This window comes from Bombina bombina, chromosome 1, assembly GCF_027579735.1.
Source record: "Bombina bombina isolate aBomBom1 chromosome 1, aBomBom1.pri, whole genome shotgun sequence".
Classification (NCBI taxonomy): domain Eukaryota; kingdom Metazoa; phylum Chordata; class Amphibia; order Anura; family Bombinatoridae; genus Bombina; species Bombina bombina.
In genome coordinates, this window is record NC_069499.1 from 1,142,861,083 (window position 1) to 1,142,886,826 (window position 25,744).

General features: G+C 37.4%; 1 protein-coding gene across 4 annotated transcripts in view; it reads right to left on the reverse strand.

Moving 5' to 3' along the window:
* Nucleotides 1-25,432, reverse strand: part of STAT3 (signal transducer and activator of transcription 3) — a 600,544-nt gene extending 575,112 nt beyond the window's left edge. For 3 of the 4 annotated variants that reach the window (XM_053699116.1, XM_053699126.1, XM_053699099.1), the window contains exon 1: nt 25,357-25,432. The gene's annotated coding sequence lies outside the window, so the exon portion shown is untranslated. The remainder of the gene's footprint in view (nt 1-25,356) is intronic. The other variant, XM_053699108.1, reaches the window with a different exon arrangement.
* Nucleotides 25,433-25,744: the final 312 nt, after the last annotated feature.

A 25,744-nucleotide genomic window follows, 5' to 3' on the forward strand; every position in this document is an offset into this window, starting at 1 on the left:
CTCCAGATTGATCCTGGCTACCAGCCTGGGAATGAGAGGAAACGGTGGGAATACATAAGCTAGGTTGAAGATCCAAGGTGCTACTATTGTATCCAATAGAGTCGCCTTGGGATCCCTGGATTTGGACCCGTAACAAGGGACCATGAAGTTCTGACGAGAGGCCATCAGAACCATGTCTGGAATGCCCCATAATTGAGTTATTTGGGCAAAGATTTCCAGATGGAGTTCCCACTCCCCCGGATGCTCCTCCATCGCCAGGGAACTCCTTGTTACCCCCTGATGGTTGATATATGTAACAGTCGTCATGATGACTGATTGAAACCTTATGAATTTGGCCTTTGCTAGTCGAGGCCAAGCCTTGAGAGCATTGAATATCGCTCTCAGTTCCATTATGTTTATCGGGAGAAGAGAGTCTTCCCGAAACCATAGACCCTGAGTTTTCAGGGGTTCCCAGACCGCGCCCCAGCCCACCAGACTGGCGTCGGTCGTGACAATGACCTATTCTGGTCTGCGGAAGCTCATTCCCTGTGACAGGTTGTCCAGGGTCAGCCACCAACGGAGTGAATTTAAACACCAAAAAACTCTAAGCCATCTCCGTGGAGATGTTGCCTGTACAACGGCAAAGAGAATGACTGGAGAAGGCGGAGCCTAGGAGGGATCATGTGACCAGCTTTGCTGGGCTCTTTGCCATTTCCTGTTGGGGAAGAGAATATCCCACAAGTAAGGATGACGCCGTGGACCGGACACACCTATGTTGGAGAAATAATACGTATATTGTCATGCAATGAATGTTTTAACGCTAAATACCTTAATAAAAAAAACTTTGATTTGAAAAAAAAATATGAGTTTTTGGACATGCTTATTAGTAGCGGTGCCTTTAGAAAGTGTGCATATAAAAAGATTGTGCACATTTTGACAAAAAAAAAAAACTAGAAAGTCTTATAAACTAAAAAAAATTATTTTTTTCCCATATGCACTACTTATGTTGTTCTTTTGCATACATAAACCACATGCAAGTACCTCTAATACCTGCCCATGCTAGGAGTGAATATGGCATCACCTGTGATGTTACAGCAGGCCCTCAGAGCATACACGCATATTCAATATGTATGCACACAGCATGCCTGTTTTTATTAGGAAAATAGTTTGGCAAATGTACCAGGTAATAACTTTTCTCATTCAGACATAAATTGATGTAGAACTAGAAGTGAAATTCAAGAAAGAAGAAACACGTGGAAGAAAGCCACATGTCCCCAGAAATGAAATGACAACGCTAAAGTAAAGTTTCATGGTTCAGACATAGAATGCAGTTCTTAAGAGATTTTTCAATTTACTTCTAGTATTAAATTAACTTCATACTTTTGGTATCCTTCGTAGAAAAGCATACATTTTTATGCTCAATATCAGCAGGTTACACACATAGGCTTCTAGTCATTGGCTCACCACACGTTCAGCTAGCTCCCAATAGTTGTATTGCTGCTCTAAAGCTGATTTTAACTATGTGTTTAACCCCTTTGCAGGGGTTAAACAAAGTTATAGGCAATCAGTACTGAAATAATAAAAATTTTCTTATGTAAACACAGCATTTTTTTGTACTTTTAAGTCCCTTTAAAAGTTAAAAGGGACAGTCAACACCAGAATTTTTGTTGTTTAAAAAGATAGATAATCCCTTTATTACCCATTCCCCAGTTTTGCATAACCAACATGGTTATATTAATATACTTTTTACCCCTGTGATTAACTTGTATCTAAGCATCTTCTGACAGCCCCTGATCACATGACACTTTATTTATTATCTATTGACTTTCACTTTAGCCAATTAGTGCAGTGTCTGCCACAAGTAGGGTTGCCACCTGCCCCGGTTTCACCGGGACAATCCCGGTCTGAGGCTCTGTGTCCCGTGTCCCGGAACTAGCCTCAAATGCCCCGGGCTAAACGCTCCCCTGGCGCAGCAAGCAGCAGTGAGCTGAGTGACTTTAAAAAAACTTTAGCTGGCCAGAGGAGCGCTTAGCCGGGGGTGACAAAAACGGGTAGGTGGAGTCTGCTGCCTGCAGGAGAGACAGTGATTAGTGTGGGACAATGGGAGGGGGGAAGTCAGAGGATCGAGGAGGGGAGTCTCAGTCATCACATCCGGCTGCAGGTGTTAGAAGTGCGGTGGCCGCGCAGCGGGCTGTCTGCCTGCTGAAACATGGCCAGACCACGACCTCCGTCGACTGTAGGTCCACTGCAGCAGCAGTCTTCCTGGAGCCCTTGCCCCGGCCGGCCCTAAGCCAACAAGAGCAGTGCAGCCAGTCACAGAGAAACTGTGAGTAATACTTGGCTGTGTCTGCTGTTTTTTTCTAACTGATATGGTCCTTTTTTGTGGGGGCTTATGTGTAAATATTATATTATACATATATATATATATATATATATATATATATATATATATATATATATATATATATATATAAATTTATTTCATAACGAATTTGAGGCCGTGAGAAGCCACGCCCCAAGCCACACCCCAAGCCACGCCCTCTCCACGTCCACTTAAAAAGTGTCCAGGAATTTTCTGGACAAAAGGTGGCAACCCTAGCCACAAGCCATGGGCATGATCACAATGTTATCTATATGGTTTACATGAACTAGCTCTCCCCTGTTGTGAAAAGCATGTGATAAGAGGTGACCTTCAAGGGCTTACAAATTATCATATGAGCCTACCTAGGTTTAGTTTTCAACTAAGAATACCAAGAAAATAAAGAAAAATTGGTGATAAAAGTAAATTGGAAAATTACATGTCCTCTTTAAAACCTGAAAGTTTCTTTTGGACTTGACTGTCCTTTTAATATAACATTTAAAAACAAAGAGCATACAATGTTGGTGGGACGCAACCTTCAGCAAAGATACATCTTTTTTTTTTTTTTTTTTTTTTTTTTTGCAGAAGGCTATTATGTATTGCGAAACTAACGACTATAAATTTACTTTCATTTTCACAAGCAAATAAGCCATGCTAGAAGGGCGTAACAAACATCAGGATCCTTACAAGTTTACAACTGACCGCTAATGCATATTCACAGTTTATAAAATGTGTTCAGAGTCTTTTTATAAACTGTCAAACACTTACAGAATATATTGTGACTTAAAAAAAATGAAGCAATGCAAAATAATTGTGGAGATTCTTTTTTTTTTGCATAAACAAACCAATGTAATTTAACAACATTATATAGTAAAGATGATAAAGTGATGGTAAGTCTAGGCATTTAATTATATGAAAGATTATATTAATATACTTGTAGCACAGAATTTGTATTTAAAAAGTATGTTTCTCCTCTTACCTTTACTCCTTTCCCTGTTATCAGTGCCTTGCCCACCCTCCCCGTCAGGTCCATTTCATTTACCATTTGACAGGCAATGTGGTGCAGCCAATTGGAGGTGCATTACACACCCTATGTATTTCTCCAGCAGCACGCTCGCAGGCTGCGGATTTGATGTCATATCGGCTAGCATTCCGACAAATGATGCACAGTTCTACTGCGTGAGCCGATTACTGCTCCAGGAAGACAGTGAATTGGTTAAACAGGAGCGATTCAATGTTTACTGCTGCAAACACAGAAGTACATATATCTATGGACCCAAGTAGCCCATCCCCCCACCCCAGATGACAGATCCATAACGGAGTAAAAATCTATAGAAATGTCCCTATAGTATATGCTACAAAAATAACAATGACATTTTTTTTTATATACAACTATTTTTTTTTAACTTATCAAATGCTTTGAATTCTCACACTCATGATTCTGTATTCTCAGCAGTAAACAGTGAATTGCTACAGTGTAGCATTACTGTCTCACTCAGTAGAACTGTGCATGCGCAGTTGGAATGCTAGCTAATCTGGCTTTAAAGCAGCACGCTGCTGGAAAAATATATATGGTGTGTGGTGCACCTCCTGTTGGCTGCACCAAATGCCTGTCAAATGGTAGAAAAAAAAAGTGGACCTGACAGGGAGGGAACCGACAACAAGGGGGGGGGGGGGGAAGGAAAAGCCAGTTTTAAAGGAGTAAAAGGCACATAAAAAAATAATAATCTGTGCTACATGTACTTTAATATTTAATTATATGTAAACTTATAAAACACTTGGGTTTACCATCACTTTAATCTGCTATGTTTGGTAAACAGTGAGATATTTAAAATGGACAGTCTAGTCCAAAACAAACTTTCATTATCTAGATAGGGCACGTCATTTTAAACAATTTTCCAATTTACTTCTAGCACCAATTTTGATTTGTTCTATTGGTATTCTTACTTGAAAGCTATATCTAGGAGGTTCATATACTAATTTCTAAGCCGTTGAAGGCCGCTTCTTAGCTCAGGGCATTTTGACAGTTTTTCACTACTAGAGGGTGTTAGTTCATGTATTTCATATAGATAAAACTGTGCTCACGCACGTGGAGTTCCTAGGAGCCCATACTGATTGGCTAAAATGCAAGTCTGTCAGAAGAACTGAAATAAGGGGCAGATTGCAGAGGCTTACATACAAGATAACCACAGAGGTAAAAAATGTATTAATATTAGGGATGCACCAAAATTTCAGCCGCAGAAAGTTTCGTCCGAAAATGGTATTTTTGGTATTTCGTTTTTTTTGCCTTTTATTTTCGGCAAAATTATTGTGTAGCATATTTCAAATTTGATGCCAGCCTAGAGATGCTGTTTGAGTTCATTACTTGACTTGCTGTTTTGCATATAATAGTTTTCTAGGACTATACTTTATTTTGATAATTGGTAACAAAACAAAAAAAAAAAAAAATGGTTAAATCTGATTCTGTTACACAGAACTAAATAAAGAATAACACTAGTGATGCACCAAAATTTGGGCCGCCAAAAATGTGCAATTCCAATTTCAGCCCAAAGAGGACCAACATGGCTAAAAATGTACAGCCCTCCCCTGTTCTATTGAGTTACATGTCTATCCTTAGCAGTGGCGTATTTAGGTTGTGTGCTGCCCTAGGCACTTAAAATTCTGCTGCCCCCACCCCCTAAGTTTTAGGCCGTGTTTCGGCCATTATATTTTTTGGCCAGGGTATAAAGTATAAAATTATATATATATATATATATATATATATATATATATATATATATATATATATATATATATATATATATATATATATATACACACATATATATACACACACATATACATACATACACACACTATATATATATATATATATATATATAATAATAATATAATATATCAGTGTATTTTACATATAACATTCACAAAACAAAATATAGCCGCATGTATGCTGCAAATAGTTTATTTTACATTTTAGCACTCTACACCACGCATAGTCCCTGGACCCTAACAAATAATATACTGTATATATGGCTGAGTGGACTGGAACCATAGCATCAGTTACCGTGTGTGTGTCATGAATTGTTTTAAGAGGCCAGAGAACTGGATCTGCTGCTGTTTAGTAACTAAACAGCAGCAGATCCGGTTCTCTGGCCTCTTAAAACAATTCATGACACACACACACGGTAACTGATGCTATGGTTATAACCAGAATAAAGAGAGGGAGGCTCAGCGACACAGAGAGAGGGCTAAGGGCTTCCTCCTGTGCTGTCCGTTATCAGTCTGTATAGTGAAAGTGTTGGCTGTCACCCCGGTATCTGCACACTATTCTATATAATATGCCCCTGATCCTTAGCATAAGGTGAGCAGCACAGCACTGGCATGGTACACAGCGCACACACAAGTACCATGACATGAGGATATTTGAAACCAGCAGTTCCCTTTTTTTTTTTTTTTTTTTTTTTTTGAAGGAAACCAAAGTTCTGAAAACAGTATTCAAAAGGAGGATAAGTAACATGTTTATAAACACTTGATATTAGATAGAGCACTAAGCACACACAGTAAATATGTATAAGCCTTATATACAGTGCTCATACATCAGCCTCTTGTGCATAGACATTCTATCCGCCTGAGGCAAATATGCGTGCACACTATATATGCATAAGCCCCAAGCTCGCACACAGTTGGTACAAATTAGCACCCACCAGACAGTGTATACAAAAATAAGCAGTTACTTTCTATAACCACCTTGCACGTAAGGTTGTAGCTAATCCTGAAAACTAAGAAGACTCTCACATAGAGATGTGGATATCTCCTGTAAGTATGCACCTATAAGCACTCTCAGCCTAGACTGTGAGGCAGTAGTTCCAGAACGGGTTAAAATAAAATATAACTTATTATGAACTGCACTTAAAATAAGGGTAACACACAAATTAAAATCGACACTAGCACTATCATGTGATCTGACAATATATATTCACTATATGGACGACTATAGTATCAAGGCCTGTAATGAATAAATATGCCCCCTGTGTAGTGCTATAATTACTCAGCTATACTTGTAATAGTGAGTCCAAATGGTGTGTATGTACAATCATACTATGACATACACCCTCTGTAAGGATATTTGGATACCCTAACAGCTCTAGTTTATATAGTATGAGCCAGAAATTGATCCACTCGGTCCCTGCACTATCTATAAAAATAGTAGCTGCAGTTCGGTCCTGTTTGGACAACCTTCTTCACTTATATATTTTATAACTTGTATGTAGGTATTGGTTAGAGAACAATATTTATCTTGTGTTGCTTATGTGCAACTGTATAGTGTCACGTTCTATAGTGTGGGTGAATGTTATAATTAAAGAAGATCTGGTTTGTGCGCAACACTGGTATTATATATTGTGTCTTTAACAACATTCAATGTGAAAAAGGACTTCACGCCACATATGTTCTGTACATTACACAACCGGTTAAACAGTGCAAATCTGTATTATTCTGTTTGTACAGTAGATTCTCTGTGACCCTCCACTTCATATATACATGAGGGCTGCCAATAATCTTGCATATGCTACAATCACTTATTTGTTAATGATACATGTAACTCAAAATTGCAGTGTCTTTATTAGAAGACAACACTATCTCTGTGTTGCCAATATATGTCACAATTTTGTTTGGCTCTGTTTGCGCTACAAACATATAACCCAAAATTACAGTGTCTTTATTAGGAGACAACACTATCTCTGTGTTGCCAATATATGTCACAGTTATGTTTAGCTCCGTTTGCGCTACAAACACAACCTATAGTTATGTCAATTCAGGTTACTGCTATCACGGTTAATGTATTTTCTATTATGATTGCTGTTCATAAGGACTTTGTGCAGCGTATATTCTCTCATATCCTGCACGGTCAAAGAGTGGATACCTGTATTGTTTTAAATATTAACTCTGGCTAAGTCTGGCACAACCCAGACTGATCAACAAGTTAACTGAATATAGCTGATAATATCTTTTTCTGTCTAGATTAGCATAGTAGTGCTAGGCTGTTTAAAAACTGAGCGCCCAAACGCTCACAATGACTCCTGACTAGTTTTGCCCCTCCGGGCTTTGTCAATGGCGGCGAGCCGCCGATTGTTTGGGGGTATATATAGGTTAAACCGGAAGTCCCGCCTTACTCCATTTGTGATTGGTTATCGATTGGACAGGATCGGTAGATTGACAGCTTCGGGTTCCAATCATATGGTACTATTATTAGTATGTATCTAATGCTGGGGTTTCGTGAGCTGTCAAAACATTGAATATCAGACTCTAACAATGCGCTTTAGGACTTCTTGGAGTGATCCATTTGTGTTGACGTTTCATAGTGCTTTATGTATTGATACAGATCAAGTTATTTCAAGGGGTATTTCTTCTTGTTACAAGATATTCGATCACATATAGATATGTCATTATGTTCTTATCATGCTTGACTACCTTCATTACATTGTATTAGATAATGGACAATTAGACATCTAGGTACACTATTGTTAATATTATTATGTGTTTAGTAGGTGCTAAAAGGAAAAAGAAAAACGTGATGTTTTAATCTTAATGTGAATACTCGTGAATCACTCTATGAGCGTTAGTGACACATAAAAAACTAGGCACAGTTACTACTGTGTGTACTTCCAATATTTTAAACAAACAAATGTGCTAAGTGTGAATTGGTTTTTCAGTTTATTGTGATAATTGAGTTCTTGCTATAATCAGAGAATTCTTGCTATTAAATGTGTAGCAAGCTCTGTTTTAGCTAACATTCTATCTGTGCTATTAAGCGTGTATATTTGTTATATCATATTTAAGATTATTATTTGATGTGAATTAAGATGTTTTGAGAATCCATAAAATTGGTTCGTGACCTTGTGACTTTAAATAAATTGTGTGCCATTTGAGTTTATGTGAAAAAAGTTCAGGGAAGGGGTGAAAAGAATATTTAAATAAACTAGTTTAATGACTCTTCGTATTGTCATCCATTATTTTTTATATTATGTGTCAAGCTTTCTAGTTATGATATGTTTCTAGTAGTTCTTCAGTCATGTAGATTGAACCCCTACATATTATACAAGGTTTTTGTATCAATGTGTGATATTGATAGATATATATATATATATATATATATATTGTTCACAGAAAAATATAATAGTTATTCTGTTCATTTAGCCCGTGTGGTTGGACTGCGTTCAATAAATAAATCCACCAGCTTTCAGTAAGGCCGTTTCCAAGATTCCTCCTCTCATTCCTAAACTCACTTTTTCTATACCCCAGCATTGTAGGTCATTTTGATTCGAATTATGGAATTAAGAAATGTGCAGCTACACTAGTTCTAGATTTCATTTCTTCCTTATCTTTCGCTGTGTTTTTAATATTTCTTAAATGTTCCATTAATCTCAAATGCAGTTTCCTAGAGGTCATTCCTACATAGTACAAATTGCATGTACAGTAAAGTACATAAATTACACTCTCAGTATTGAAACTTATGTATCTTTTGATGTTATGTTTCTTCCCAAACCTATCTGTGATAGTATCTGTGCTGTGCATATATTTACATGTGCTGCAGTTGCCACATTTGTGAGCTCCTGGTTTGAATGCTGTTTTGGTTTTCTTCTTTTGGAAATGACTACTTGTTACAAGATCTTTAACGTTTTTCGTCCTTCTGTATCCAACTGAGGGTCTATCCCCTAAGATGGTCTTTATTGTCGAATCCATCATTAAGATATTCCAGTGTTTCTGTATGATGTTCAGAATTTGTAGAGTTTGGCTGTTGTATGTCATAATCAGCCTAGGTATATTTGGGCTATTTTTATATTTTTTGAAAAGGAGGTCATGTCTTGTAGTATGTAAAGCTCTGTATTTAGCTTTTTTGGTACTTCTTTAGCTGTACCCTCTTTTCCACAGTCTCTCCTCCAATTCTTTTGCCCTGATGTTGAATACCTGCTCATCTGAGCAATTTCTGCGTAGCCTTAAGAATTCCCCTGTGGGTAAACTTTTCATTGTGCCTGGAGCATGTGCACTTGTACTATGTAGCACACTGTTTGCAGCAGTAGGCTTCCTGTATAGGTCGGTGGTCACATTACCATCACTCTTCTTATTGATTGTTATATCCAAAAAAATTATTTTGGTAAGACTTTCTTCATGTGTTAATTTGATGTTCAGATCATTTTGATTTAGATGTTTTAGGAAATTTAATAACTCACTGTGTGTGCCTTCCCAAATAAAAAGGATGTCATCTATGAAACGTATCCACAGAGGGATACAATCAGTATACTTTTGGTTGCTTTCTGTGAACACAAATTCTTTCTCCCACCAGCCTAAAAACAGATTGGCATAAGTGGGGGCACAGGTGGTGCCCATGGCTGTGCCTCTGGTCTGAAGATAGAATTGACCATCAAATGTGAAGAAATTGTAATTCAGTACAAAATCTAACAATTTTAAAATAAAGTTGTCATGTTCCCTATTTTCTTCTGAATACCGTTCTAAAAAGTATCTTATGGCTTGTAAACTTTGCTGATGGTTAATCGAAGTATAAAGGGACTCTACATCTGTAGTGACTAGCCAAGTAGTGTCATTTAGAGTTAGATTTTCTAGTCTTTGCAGAACCTGCATTGTGTCTTGCACATATGATGGCAGTTCTTCTACATACTGCCGTAGTCTTAAATCAATGTACGTGCTAGCTCTCTCTGTTAAGCCCTCAATGCCTGACACTATGGGCCTACCTGGTGGATTTTGTGCATTTTTATGTATTTTCGGAATCATATAAAAAGTGGCAATCTTAGGTTTATCCACTTTTAGATATTTATGTTCCTTAGTTGTGATGACTCCTTCTTTAAAGGCCTTATTGAAAATGTTAGAATACATTTTTGAATAACCCTCCATGGGATTATGTAACAATCTTGTATAACAGGACTTATCCTTTAGTTGTTTATTGGCTTCTTTTAGGTAAAGGTCTATAGGCCAGATGACTATATTGCCACCTTTGTCTGATCCACGAATGACTACTTCATCCCATTGTGTCATATCGTGTATTGCCTGTTGTTCTTCAAATGTCAAATTGTATTTTTTGGGGGCTAATTTGAGTGATGTAATATCCCGACACACACAGTCTCTAAACATCTCAATTTGAGGATTGTTGTAATTTTTTGGTACAAATGTGGATTTGTTTCTTATGTTATCTCTCCATCTGTCTGGAGTCTTTGGTTCTGATTCCCCTAATAAATCCTCCAGATCATTCAGAGTCAGTCTTTCTTCTTCTGTCCATCCTGATATATTTTCTTCTGATGAGAAGAATTTTTTCAGAAACAATTTCCTAGTAAACAATTGCACATCTTTTACAACCTCAAATTTGTCCACATTGTTAGTTGGACAAAAGGATAAACCTTTGGATAATACTGAAATGTGATTGGATGTGAGTTTTAATGTAGATAAATTAATGACTCTCAATGATTCATTCTGATCTGTGAGAAGGGGCTCTGTTCCCTCCTGGGTGGTCTCCAGTGGCCTTGTTGCCCTCTCTGATACCTGGTTCTGCCTCTGGTTGTTTTTTTGTTTATGCCTCCCCCCTCTGCGTATTCCCCTCCTGAATCTAAAAAATCTTTCCTCTTGTTTCTGCTAGATGATCTGGGTATAATCGGGTTGGATGGGGATATAGTTGTCTGATGGGGGGGATTGCTGTTAGAACTCCCTTCTTCTCCATCTGTATCAGAGATATCACTTTCTATGATATTTACTTTGGGGTTTTTATTTGTATTTCTATAGAACCCATTTCTTCGCCATTTATACACTTTATTATTAGTGAAATTACTAATGTCTCTATTTAGTTTACCCGATTTGATGTTTTTGAGTTCTTGCTCATACTTATCTAATTCTTGTTGATACGTTTTATACAGTTGATTAAAGTCAGGATTTAGCTCAAATTTTTTGAGATTTTCATACTGTTCCTTGATTTTAGTCTCAAATAGATCATATTCTAATGTGTCATGTTTTACCAGTATTTTCATTAGTTTCTCTGAACACTCAGAGAGAGCTTCTTCCCACTCAGTTGTTAAACTATCATTTTTGAACTCAAATGCTGGAAATAACTGTATACGTAGACCTCTAGGTATGAGTTTCCTTTCTATGTATTTTTCAAAAAAGTGTTTATTCCACCACGTTTTGTCCTGTTTATATAAGGTTCTATGTAGATCTTTTAAAGCCCCATCAAGTGAGGTGGCTACTGGTATCTTTCCTGTATTTTGGCCACTGTCAAAAATGTCATTCAGGTCCGCTGTTCTTTTAAGCTGTCTTGCTTGTCTGTCTGTATCAAATATGGATTCCATTATCTGGTATGGTATATAAGTCTATGTGCTCTATTGTTCAGAAAAATCTGGAAATCCCAGACAACTTTTACTTATGTTACTACACACGAACAATGGCACCACAAGGGCTTTTTCCCTGTTATTATATAATTGCAAACTTAATGCTTATTTGTCAATAAAGCCTTAATTATATAGGGAATGGTGCTAAATGCATAAACAATTATATTCCTGAAAACTAAGAAGACTCTCACATAGAGATGTGGATATCTCCTGTAAGTATGCACCTATAAGCACTCTCAGCCTAGACTGTGAGGCAGTAGTTCCAGAACGGGTTAAAATAAAATATTTTTAAACTTTTATTATGAACTGCACTTAAAATAAGGGTAACACACAAATTAAAATCGACACTAGCACTATCATGTGATCTGACAATATATATTCACTATATGGACGACTATAGTATCAAGGCCTGTAATTAATAAATATGCCCCCTGTGTAGTGCTATAATTACTCAGCTATACTTGTAATAGTGAGTCCAAATGGTGTGTATGTACAATCATACTATGACATACACCCTCTGTAAGGATATTTGGATACCCTAATAGCTCTAGTTTATATAGTATGAGCCAGAAATTTATCCACTCGGTCCCTGCACTATCTATAAAAATAGTAGCTGCAGTTCGGTCCTGTTTGGACAACCTTCTTCACTTATATATTTTATAACTTGTATGTAGGTATTGGTTAGAGAACAATATTTATCTTGTGTTGCTTATGTGCAACTGTATAGTGTCACGTTCTATAGTGTGGGTGAACGTTATAATTAAAGAAGATCTGGTTTGTGCGCAACACTGGTATTATATATTGTGTCTTTAACAACATTCAATGTGAAAAAGGACTTCACGCCACATATGTTCTGTACATTACACAACCGGTTAAACAGTGCAAATCTGTATTATTCTGTTTGTACAGTAGATTCTCTGTGACCCTCCACTTCATATATACATGAGGGCTGCCAATAATCTTGCATATGCTACAATCACTTATTTGTTAATGATACATGTAACTCAAAATTGCAGTGTCTTTATTAGAAGACAACACTATCTCTGTGTTGCCAATATATGTCACAATTTCTTTTTGCTCTGTTTGCGCTACAAACATATAACCCAAAATTACAGTGTCTTTATTAGAAGTCAACACTATCTCTGTGTTGCCAATATATGTCACAATTTCGTTTGGCTCTGTTTGCGCTACAAACATATAACCCAAAATTACAGTGTCTTTATTAGGAGACAACACTATCTCTGTGTTGCCAATATATGTCACAGTTATGTTTAGCTCAGTTTGCGCTACAAACACAACCTATAGTTATGTCAATTCAGGTTACTGCTATCACGGTTAATGTATTTTCTATTATGATTGCTGTTCATAAGGACTTTGTGCAGCGTATATTCTCTCATATCCTGCACGGTCAAAGAGTGGATACCTGTATTGTTTTAAATATTAACTCTGGCTAAGTCTAGCACAACCCAGACTGATCAACAAGTTAACTGAATATAGCTGATAATATCTTTTTCTGTCTAGATTAGCATAGTAGTGCTAGGCTGTTTAAAAACTGAGCGCCCAAACGCTCACAATGACTCCTGACTAGTTTTGCCCCTCCGGGCTTTGTCAATGGCGGCGAGCCGCCGATTGTTTGGGGGTATATATAGGTTAAACCGGAAGTCCCGCCTTACTCCATTTGTGATTGGTTATCGATTGGACAGGATCGGTAGATTGACAGCTTCGGGTTCCAATCATATGGTACTATTATTAGTATGTATCTAATGCTGGGGTTTCGTGAGCTGTCAAAACATTGAATATCAGACTCTAACAATGCGCTTTAGGACTTCTTGGAGTGATCCATTTGTGTTGACGTTTCATAGTGCTTTATGTATTGATACAGATCAAGTTATTTCAAGGGGTATTTCTTCTTGTTACAAGATATTCGATCACATATAGATATGTCATTATGTTCTTATCATGCTTGACTACCTTCATTACATTGTATTAGATAATGGACAATTAGACATCTAGGTACACTATTGTTAATATTATTATGTGTTTAGTAGGTGCTAAAAGGAAAAAGAAAAACGTGATGTTTTAATCTTAATGTGAATACTCGTGAATCACTCTATGAGCGTTAGTGACATAAAAAACTAGGCACAGTTACTACTGTGTGTACTTCCAATATTTTAAACAAACCAATGTGCTAAGTGTGAATTGGTTTTTCAGTTTATTGTGATAATTGAGTTCTTGCTATAATCAGAGAATTCTTGCTATTAAATGTGTAGCAAGCTCTGTTTTAGCTAACATTCTATCTGTGCTATTAAGCGTGTATATTTGTTATATCATATTTAAGATTATTATTTGATGTGAATTAAGATGTTTTGAGAATCCATAAAATTGGTTCGTGACCTTGTGACTTTAAATAAATTCTGTGCCATTTGAGGGCGCGGAATAGAATGGAGAACACGGCAAGAATTTAGATGTTTTGATAACCTGGACTCCGTCAGGTAAATTTTCATTTCTACAGAATCTATCAGAGTCCCTAGGAAGGAGACTCTTGTGAGTGGGGACAGAACTCTCCTCGTTTACTTTCCACCCGTGCGACCTCAGAAATGCCAGAACTATGTCCGTATGGGACTTGGCAATTTGGAAATTTGACGCCTGTATCAGGATGTCGTCTAGATAAGGGGCCACTGCAATGCCCCGCGGCCTTAGAACCGCCAGAAGCGACCCCAGAACCTTTGTAAAAATTCTTGGGGCTGTAGCTAACCCGAAGGGAAGAGCCACAAACTGGTAATGCCTGTCCAGAAAGGCAAAGCTTAAGAACCGACGATGATCTTTGTGTATCGGAATGTGAAGGTAAGCATCCTTTAGATCCACCATAGTCATATATTGACCCTCCTGGATCATAGGTAGGATGGTCTGAATAGTTTCCATTTTGAATGATGGAACTCTGAGGAATTTGTTTAAGATCTTTAGATCCAAGATTGGTCTGAAGGTTCCCTCTTCTTTGGGAACCACAAACAGATTTGAGCAAAATCCCTGTCCCTGTTCCTCCTTTGGAACTGGATGGATCACTGCTAATCGTGAAAGGTGAAATCTCCCTTGTGGAGGAGAAGCCTTGAAGTCCAGAAGATACCCCTGAGATATAATCTCCAACGCCCAGGGATCCTGAACATCTCTTGCCCACGCCTGGGCGAAGAGAGAAAGTCTGCCCCCTACTAGATCCGTTACCGGATAGGGGGCCGTTCCTTCATGCTGTCTTAGAGGCAGCAGCAGGCTTTTTGGCCTGCTTGCCTTTGTTCCAGGACTGGTTAGGTTTCCAGGCCGTCTTGGACTGAGCAAAAGTTCCCTCTTGTTTTGTAGCAGAGGAAGTTGATGCTGCACTTGCCTTGAAGTTTCGAAAGGCACGAAAATTAGACTGTTTGGCCCTTGATTTGGACCTGTCCTGAGGAAGGGCATGACCTTTACCTCCAGTAATGTCAGCAATAATTTCCTTCAAACCAGGCCCGAATAGGGTCTGTCCCTTGAAGGGAATGTTAAGTAGTTTAGACTTTGAAGTCACGTCAGCTGACCAAGATTTAAACGGCACACCGGGTCTATTCCACTCTTTATTAATAATTTCTGTAAACCTTTTAGGTATTGGAAAAAGGTCAGTACACACCGGCACTGCAAAGTATTTATCCAGTCTACACAATTTCTCTGGCACTGCAATTGTGTCACAGTCATTCAGAGCAGCTAAAACCTCCCTAGGCAAAACACGGAGGTTCTCAAGCTTAAATTTAAAAGTAGAAATATCAGAATCAGGTTTCCCTGAGTCAAAGATATCACCCACAGACTGAAGCTCTCCTTCCTCAGCTTCTGCATATTGTGAGGCAGTATCAGACATGGCTCTTAAAGCGTCTGTATGCTCTGTATTACGCCTAACACCAGAGCTATCACGCTTTCCTCTAAATTCAGGTAGTCTGGCTAATACCGCTTGACAGTGTATTATCCATGACTGCCGCCATGTCTTGTAAAGTAATCGCTATGGGCGTGCTTGATGTACTTGGCGCCATTTGAGCGCGAGTCAAAGGGTCTGACACGTGGGGAGAGTTAGTCGGCATAACTTCCCCCTCGTTAGAATCCTCTGGTGATAAATTTTTTAAAGACAAAAGCTGATCTTTATTGTTTAAAGTGAAATCAATACATTTAGTACACATTCTCATATGGGGTTCCACCATGGCTTTTAAACATAATGAACAAGGAGTTTCCTCTATGTCAGACATGTTTGTACAGACTAGCAATGAGACTAGCAAGCTTGGAAAACACTTTAAATCAAGTTAACAAGCAAATATAAAAAACGGTACTGTGCCTTTAAGAGAAACAAATTTTGTCAAAATTTGAAAAACAGTGAAAAAAGGCAGTAAATCAAACGAAATTTTTACAGTGTATGTAATAGGTTAGTAGAGCATTGCACCCACTTGAAAATGGATGATTAACCCCTTAATGCAAAAAACGGATCAAAAAAACAAAATAAACATTTTTTAAACAGTCACAACTGCCACAGCTCAGCTGTGGCCCTACCTTCCTCAATAAACGACTTTTGAAGCCTTTAGAGCCCTTCAGAGATGTCCTATAGCATGCAGGGGACTGCTGAGGGAAGCTGAATGTCTCTGTAATTTTAACTGCGCAAAAAAGCTCTAAAATAGGCCCCTCCCACTCCTACTACAACAGTGGAAAGCCTCAGGAAACTGTTTCTAGGCAAAAATCAAGCCAGCCACGTGGAAAAAAATAGGCCCCAATAAGTTTTATCACCAAAGCATATATAAAAACGATTAAACATGCCAGCAAACGTTTTATATTGCCATATTATCAGAGTATATATCTTTGGTAGTAAGCCTGATACAAGTCGATATTAAATCACTGTTTTTAGGCTTAACTTACATTAATCAGGTACCAGCAGCATTTTCTAGTCCCTAGAAAAACTTAAAACTGCACATACCTCAATAGCAGGATAAGCTGCACGCCATTCTCCCTCTGAAGTTACCTCACTCCTCAGACATATGTTAGAACAGCAGTGGATCTTAGTTACAAGCTGCTAAGATCATAGAAAACGCAGGCAGATTCTTCTTCTAAATACTGCCTGAGATAAAATAGTACAACTCCGGTACTATTTGAAAATAACAAACTTTTGATTGAAGAAAAAACTAACTATATTTTACCACTCTCCTCTTACTACCGCCATCTTTGTTGAGAGTTGCAAGAGAATGACTGGGTATGGCAGTTAGGGGAGGAGCTATATAGCAGCTCTGCTGTGGGTGATCCTCTTGCAACTTCCTGTTGGGAAGGAGAATATCCCACAAGTAATGAATGATCCGTGGACTGGATACACCTTACAAGAGAAACTACCCTTAACGACCAAGGACGTTTCTGGCACGTCCTCTGGGGTTTGAAGCACTGGAAATCGATCGTGATTGCTTCCAGCCGCTTTTAGGGTATTGTAGTGATGTCTCGATACTGAGGCATCACTGCAATCCCTTTTTCACACACCAATTCAGAGAGGGCCACTCTATGGCTCTCTCTGCATCCCCATCAATGGTACCTTTCGTTGGTGGGTGGGAGCAGCAGCTGGGAGGAGGGTGGGCGTGCCATCGATGGTCAGGTTCTGGATTCGTTATTGTCAAAGTGTGCACAGTAATCGGCGGTTGCGTCCGGGGGGGGCAGGTGGAGGTGTGTGCGCGCGCCAAATATGCACACTTAAACAGTCCTTGTATATGAAGGATGGAGAGTGAGGGGATCTGGGATGTGCACAAGGGATCTCGGAGGGAGGTTGATTATTGAGGGGGGCAGCTACACTACAGAAAATAATTTGCAATTAAAAAAAAAAAACTTTTTGGGGAGGCAAACTGGGTACTACCAGACAGCTGCCAGTACCCAAGATAGCGAAAAATAGGTAGAGGGGGAGGGTTAGAGAGATGTATGGGGGGGATCCATCACTGCTGACTAAATATAAAAAATAAAAAATGAATAATAAATGCTTTTCATTTTTGTACTGGCAGACTTTCTGCCAGTACTTAAGATGGTTGTGACAATTGTGAGGTGGGGGAGGGAAGAGAGCTGTTTGAGGGGGTTCAGGGAGGGTTCAGGGGGTGTGATGTGTCAGGTGGGAGGCTGATCTCTACACTAAAGCTAAAATTAACCCTGTAAGCTACCTAATTAACCCTTTCACTGCTAGACATAATACACGTGTGATGCACAGCGACATATAGCGCCCTTCTAATTACCAAAAAGCAACGCTATTTCTGAACAAAGGGGATCCCAGTGAAGCATTTATAACCATTTGTGCCATAATTGCACAAGCTGTCTGTAAATAATTTCAGTGAGAAACCTAAACTTGTGAAAAATGTAACGTTATTTTTAATTTGATGGCATTTGGCGGTGAAATATACCAAAATGGGCCTAGATCAATACTTTGGGTTGTCTACTACACTAAAGCTAAAATTAACGCTACAAGCTCCCTAAATTAAACCCTTCACTGCTGGGCATAATACACGTGTGGTGCGCAGTGGCATTTAGCGGCCTTCTTATTACCAAAAAGCAACGCCAAAGCCATATAAGTCTGCTATTTCTGAACAAAGGGGATCCCAGAGAAGCATACAACAATTTGTGCCATAATTGCACAAGCTGTTTGTAAATAATTTCAGTGAGAAACCTAAAGTTTGTGAAAAAGTGAACAATTTTTTTTATTTGATCGCATTTGGCAGTGAAATGGTGGCATGAAATATACCAAAATGGGCTTAGATCCGGACAGATAGTGTTCCAATGTAACCATCGCTAATTTTGAGGGGGGGAAAATAGCAAAGTTCTACTTGTATTTATTGCCCTATAACTTGCACAAAAAAAAGCAAAGAACATGTAAACATTGGGAATTTCTAAACTCAGGACAAAATTTGGAAACTATTTAGCATGGGTGTTTTTTTGGTGGTTGTAGATGTGTAACGGATTTTGGGGGTCAAAGTTAGAAAAAGTGTGGGTTTTTTCCATTTTTTCATCATATTTTATCATTTATTTTTATAGTAAATTATAAAGATATGATGAAAATAATATAGTATTTCTTTTTTTTTTTTTTAAATAACATTGTGCTGATTTTCAGACTCCTAGCCAAGCCTCAAAGTATCAGATGTAGACACGTGTACAGACTCTGGTTTGTCTAAAGGGTCTCTTCATATGCAAGGGAGGGGGAGGTGAAGTATCTATCTGCTCTTCCTAGTTTCCCAGTCCCTTTCGCTGGGTGTCCCAGTATTCTCCTATTCTTTTACTTTATATTTATTTTTATCACTTTAAAACATAAAAAGAACATTTCAGCCAAAATTGGAATGCACATGGATGCATTTCAGTTTTGAATAGAAGCATTTTGCAACACACATGTATTAGCAAAAATGCTTCTAGTAAAAGCTATAGCCAGGGCCGAACTGGGAATAAAAAGCAGCCATGGAAAATTTGGGGATCAGCCCTATTTTTTGTTGAGTTAGTAGATTGCGAACACCCCATTTTTCTAAAAGGGGATTACTGGGATACTCCCTCCACCAATATCTTTTTCATAATTTAATTATATTAGTTTGAATAACACAAAAGTGCCAGGTTGTTGTTATATAGGCACCCTACAACCCAACTGCATCTATTAATCACCCCTTCAAATTGTAGCTTTCCAGTCCCATCTGCTGCAGCCCACCGGGAAATCTCCTGGTAAGCCAATCCAGCCTTGGCTATACCTGTTTCAAGTGTATTTAAGTATGCATCGTGCGCAAGCATTTTATTTCCAGCACTTGCTCAGAGAGCCTAAGGTCTAGTAATGACTAAATATGCTAATTTATGAAATGATAGAAGCCCCGCTGGCTCTTTGAAAACTCCAGTATATAAAATGCTGGTTCACTGAGAATATCTAGCTATGCTTTAGATGCATGTGCAGAGAAAATGGCAACACTAAAAGAGTGATAACTTTTCCTAGAAGCATTTTTGCAAGTATGTTTCTACTCAAAGAAATTTTGACTGGAATGTCCCTTTAAGATTTTAATTCTGTAAACCCTTCCAGGGGACTTTACTGAAACCTGATGTGCTAGTAGGGGAGGAAGTGGTCCATCCATGAACCTCCTGGGCTTGTTTATGATGCATGGAGAGGCCCTAACCATAACCAATAACACAAACCAAAGAAGGTCAGTGTGATATGGATATCGATTTTTCCATGTGAAATTCTTCACAGAATGTACTTTCTGTTAAATAAGCCTGAGATTCACTTAAACCTTCACTCTTAACTACTTCTTATAAAAGAAAACAAATTGCTTTGGGCCAGTACGTGTTTTGTTTTTTTGGGGGGGTTTTTTAAGTTGTTTTCTTTGACATATATTATAAATATCTATTCCATATAAATAACCTGCAAACACCATCCCAAACCTCCTCATTCTACAATTCCATTCATTAAAAAAGGGACATTTAACACTTTGAGATAGCATTATAAATCGTATATATAAAAAAACCTCTGCAATATACTTAGATCATTTATTTTGTCCCATGTTCCTGTAATTCCAATCTAAGATTGTGAGCTTTTCAGTTTCTGTTCGAAATTGAAGTGCATAACACGGTTATATTCCACATAGCCATTGGCTGCACACTCTGGTGACCTATTTATAGCTGTCCCTAATTGGCCACAGGTAACCTAAGTTACAACATGGCAGCTCCCATTGTTTTATAGACACTAAAACTTTACACTTATTTTGTCAATATTTAAACGGCTGAGGAAACTTTAAAAAAAAAAAAATTATTATTCTCAGACTAATCTTTTATTTGAATGCATCATTCAATCTAGCATTTATTTAGTGTATAATGTCCCTTTAAAAAAAAATATTTTTCACCTTCTCAAGTTCATAAATTAACATACTATTGATTGCTTGTAGACAAACATAAACCTAACCTACATTTTCTAATACAATGGGATCCTGAAATCATCAGTTTATTTTACAAATCATCTACACAACAGCTGGGGTACTACAATATTAATAACTGACCTTATGTTCAGCTACACTGCACTTTACTTAGAGAAATATATATCTTAAGGTTTCTAACCTTCTAATTTACTCCTAATATCAATTGTTCTTTCTCTAGGTATCTTTATTTGAAAAAGCAAGACTGTAAGCTTAGGAGCCGGCCCAATTATGGTTCAGAACCTGGGTAGCACTTGCTGATTGGTGGTTAAATGCAATTCACCAATCGGCAGTGCTACCCACAGTGCTGAACCAAAATTGGGCCGGCTCCTAAGCTTACAGTCTTGCTTTTTCAAATAAAGAAAGCAAGAACACATAGAAAAAAATTATAGTAGGAGTAAATTAGAAGGTTGCTTAAAATTGAATGCTCTATCTGAATCATGAAAGTTTAATTTTGACTAGACTATCCCTTTTTAAAGGACCAGTCAACACTGTAGATTTGCATAATCAACAAATGCATGAAAAGAAGACAATGTAATAACACTTAGTCTGAACTTCAAATGAGTAGTAGATTTTTGTTAAATAAATTGCAAAGTTATGTCCATTTCCACTCCCCCTGTATCATGTTACAGCCATCAGCCAATCACAAATGCATATACGTATATGCTGTGAATTCTTGCACATGCTCAGTAGGAGTTGGTGACTCAAAAAAGGGTAAATATAAAAAGACTGTGCACATTTTGTTAATGGAAGTAAATTGGAAAGTTGTTTAAAATTGTATGCTGTACCTGAATCTTGAAGTTTATTTTTAAATTGAGTGTCCCTTTAAGTGAATTAATAGGATAACTTTTGTTTTAAAAAAAAAAAAACTGCTATATGTTCCTCAGCTTTTATTTTTGACACAAAATCTAGCCCGATTTTGTGTCAAAAATAGAAACCTGTATGTATAATGTAAAAGATAGAGAAGAGTGAGATAAAACATTGTTGTAGGTAAAGTAACTTTCAGTTATAAGACAGAAAAAAAAGTGGCAGAAGTAATGAGCTGAAGAAATGTAAGGGAGGTGGAGTGATATTTATATTTATACAATTCTATATAATGTACATGTAAATAGGTGTAGAGATGAGAAAGAACATGGAGAGAAATTGGTGGATTTTACAGGATTATTATCTTTAGATGGAATCGCTGCTAGTGAGGAAGAGACAACACTGGACAGACAGCAGTGAAAAGAGATTATGAGCGTGTTTGCCAATTGTATGAATCTCTACAAGAAAGGGAAATATATCTGAATATAAAAACTAAAGTGAATAATGGTGTATTTAGAGAGTCTACGATGCAAAATGTCTCACTGTTGATGCTTGCAATAATGTTTTTCCTTCAGGATTAACTTACTCAACAAAATAGAGCAATAATTTGATCACCCCAGTGTCCGTTAAATAATGCTAATAAAAAAAAATGAAACACATGAGCTAAAGGGAAGTAAACAGATTAAAATGTATAACGTTTGCGATTTTCATTCTACATGGTAGAAATCATTTAGATCCCCTACTTGATGATTAGAAGGAAAATATGTGTCAGTCATGTAGACCATTCATGTTAGGTGTCCCATAGGTTCTATAATAGGAAGTTAAAACTATAAACAAAATCCAAGGAAATGATTCCTCTGTGTAACGCAAGCAGTTTCCAGTACCACCATGAGTAGTTTATAAAAAGGCAGACAACACATAAAAGTGACATTATAGTGAAAAATATTGCTATGTACTTGAAAGGTGGTTAGCAAACAATAGGTACAAAATATACAGTAAGTTGGTGCCAGATGTGAACTAGCCAAAAGATCTCCTAATCTGATGCTAAAAAGTACACAACACATACAATTGGGAGAGCATCAGAGGCCAAAGTGTAAATAAAATTTTAACATCAGTTTTAATAAACAAGGTCTGTATTAGTCACAGTACAATCTGTAGTAATCACAATTAACAAAGGGATGAATATTCCCAAAAAGAAGAATGAAATGTATAATGTGAAATCACATTAAAAACATATATGCTCATATATAAAATGGCCAGAAAATATTAGCTAAAAAGTGTTGAAAAAACTAAGTAAAAAAAAAAAATGAAGTTACAATATAATAAGTGTCCAAAAAAATGTGACCAAAATATTCAGCGATGATCCTTAAAGGGACAGTCTACAGGGGATTGGCAGGTACCTTGTTGTTATTGTTGTGCTGCGGGCACCCCATGCTGTCCTGTGCTGCTTCGTACAGGGTAAAATGAAAAAAGTATTTTAAAAAATAATTTAATTTCAGCCATTATCGGATGTCAGCATAACTCCTCCCATAAAATCTGTGGGCACATCTATTGTATAGCAGCATCCAATGGTCAGGCTACCACTTGTAAAATTTATGACGCGTGCCGTCGTTTTGCGCATGCGCAATGTGTCTGACTCAGAGTCTCATGTAATCCAGTCCAATCACAAACACTGCTGGGAGAGAGTTCTACTAAACCCATCAGAAGGAGGAAGGAGTTTGGCGGCCATGTTGAAACAGACATAGAAAGTTTCCCTGGCACTTTTGCCCTGCGTGAGGTGGCACGGGGTGTAAACAGTGCAGCAGTTGTATTGGGGTGCGTGTTGGTGCCGTGTGGACTGTCCCTTTAAAAAAGGGACAATAAAGTCAAAATTAAACTTTCATGATTCAGATAGAGCATGCAATTTTAAACAATTTTCCAATATTTTTTCAAATATGCTTTGGTTTTCTTGGTATCCTTTATTGAAGACTAGACATAGCTTGGCTGATAGGAGCTTAGGAGTGTGCACATGTCTATAGCAGTAGTGTTTGTAACTATGTATAACATTGCTATAAACAATGTTGCAAACACTGCTGTCATATGGCTTAAGACATGTGCACGCTCCTGAACTCACCTAGGATTATTTTTAATAAAGGAAGAAAGAGAACCAAGCAAAATTTGATAACAGACGTATATTGGAAAGTTGTATAACATCTCATGAACTATGCAATCCATTTAAAGGGACAGTCAACACCAAAATTTTTGTTGTTTTAAAAGATAGATAATCCCTTAATTACCAATTCCCCAGTTTTGCATAACCAACACAGTTATAATTATACACGTTTTACCTCTGTAATTACCTTGTATCTAAGCCTCAGCAGACTGCCCCCTTATTTCAGTTCTTTTGACAGACTTGCATTTTAGCCAATCAGAGCTGTCTCCATAATAAATTCAAGTGCATGAGCTCAATGTTATCTATATGAAACACGTAAACTAATGCCCTCTAGTGGTGAAAAACTATCAAAATGCATTTAGATTAGAGGCAGCCTTCAAGGACTAAGAAATTAGCATATGAACCTCCTAGGTTTAGCTTTCAACTAAGAATACCAAGAGAACAAAGCAAAATTGGTGATAAAAGTAAATTGGAAAGTTGTTTAAAATGACATGCCCTATTTGAAACATGAAAGTTTTTTTTGGACTTGACTGTCTACTTTTTAGATCAGTTTGGGCACAAATATATTATATGGAATATCTATTAAGGGCAGTCATTGAATATGTTGGAGACTATAATTATATTCTTCCACTTCATATTTTTTACTTATTCTTTTCTGCCCAATTTATATATGCACATACATTTTTAAATTATATGGTATTCCATATTATACACATAATTCTGTTTTAGGTATATTCATCCCTTTATTAAATTATTGTTTGCAAGATAAACTATTCTGCAAAATTAGAGCACTGTATCTTTTGTCAATAAAGCCCCTTTAAGAGAGGACAAAATATATAAAAACTATGCTAGCTTTTCCTAAATTAAATTTAGCCATGAAAACATTTAAAAAAAAAAAAAAAAGGTATTGATGAGAGACTATGACCTTAAACTCACACAAAAAACAGAACATCTCAGCAGTACCATAAAATACCCTCCCTAACAACAAAAGTACTACTCAAAAGATGCTCGTGTACTCTACCTTTCATACATAACAAGAACCTTTGGGTCATTTTTTCTAAGTAACTGAAACGGGACACCAGTCTTCTACAGAATAGTCTACTCAAACATTGAATAAGACAAATTAAAGAATAACAACTGATCCACTTATTGACAGATCAAACAATGTGTGTAAAATACAGAGCATTATTTTGGTATGCTAATAAAACAGGCATATGTCAGCCTAAAACCCAATTTCCCCGATCTAACCCATTTTTGTGACTATAAAAAGCAGAGATAAACACTATGCTAACAACACTAATGCTCTAGTAGTTATATATTAGTGATGAAGCAATAGAATATTGGGATTTAAATGTCCTGTCATGTATATGGCAGTGTACACATTGGACTGCATATATATTGTTTGCAAGTTGACACTCAAATATGAATAATGAAAAGTACAATGTATCACTGTTGTATTAAGGTTTATAAACAAAGTATTAAGGGTCTTAACACAAATTTGGCTACACTATGGTTAAAGTAAACCACATGGAACATTGTTGGGGCACATAGATACACACCATACTGGACCATAGCACACAGTATAAAAAGTAAACAAATTGGGGTTAAATTACTCATAAAAACTTTCAACAGTTGTGTAACAGTTACGAAAACACAATTTTACAGAACAGTCAACTAATCATCCACTATGCTCATCAAAACATATTTAAGTATTTAGGCCATTTCTCTCACCTTCGCTACCACTTGATCCCTTCTTCTCCGCTCTGACGCAGCTTGCACTGTCTGAGGCAGTAGCACCGGAAACCACTTGACCCACCTCAACCAATCCCGCCCCCGCTGTAAATTACCAGAAATTGTCAACCAATCATTCACAAGTTGCCGATACACTCCCTGGACTTTACTTCGCCAGCCACTGACTGGTTGCTGCCAATCACTCTCCGCTTTCACGCAATCCACGCCCTTACAGACTTACAGGGCTACCCTGTCAACCCGCAAATGTAGGGCAACATATACCTATTTTATTAATTTGTTCTAACATATATCGCTTACTGATTAAATGTAACCACACAACCCTGGTTAATAATGTATGAAGCTTACATAGTCTCCGCCTACTTGGGGA